Raw genomic sequence first — 598 nt, 5'->3', positions numbered from 1 at the left:
TTTTTAAAGGCCGCGATCCCCTGGTGGCCACAGCTGTCATCCCCTCGCCAGAAAGACCCGATGAGCTCACGGTGTTGTCGACACTGTACACTTGGGAACTGCAAAGCCTCTGGTGCGCCTGACCCGAAGCGGCATTGGGCGGCCTTCCCTTTGCTCTTGCCTCGTCCCCCATGGGTGCCACCTGGCTTCTTGGGTCTCTTTCTCCCTCTGTCACAACCCCCCATTCCCCAGCCAGCCGATTTCAAACGGAGAACCCCCACAAGAGAATGGGTGGCTTTCCAGGGAGGGAGAGCAGAGAGGGGCATTCAGCAAACTGCTCAGGCACGGGGCAGTCAGTGGAACAGGACACTGGAAAGAGCCTCGTGGGGAGACAAACGCACGAATCAAGGTGACAGGATGATGTGTTGGGACAGGTCTGAACTGTGAGGGTCCACGACTTCACTGACACATGTCCGCAGGTCAAGGTTACCACTCTCCCCTAAGCTTCGGCCTCGCAGACAAACCCCTCTTGATTGTCCCCTGGGCTGGGACCCACCCCACCCCCTGCGGCCCCAGGCGAGCTCTCCAGTGGAACTTCCCCAGGAAGGGCGCTGAGGCG

The sequence above is a fragment of the Galeopterus variegatus genome, unplaced genomic scaffold (genome assembly GCF_000696425.1).
Source record: "Galeopterus variegatus unplaced genomic scaffold, G_variegatus-3.0.2 Scaffold1933, whole genome shotgun sequence".
NCBI lineage: Eukaryota > Metazoa > Chordata > Mammalia > Dermoptera > Cynocephalidae > Galeopterus > Galeopterus variegatus.
This window is presented reverse-complemented; position numbering follows the sequence as displayed.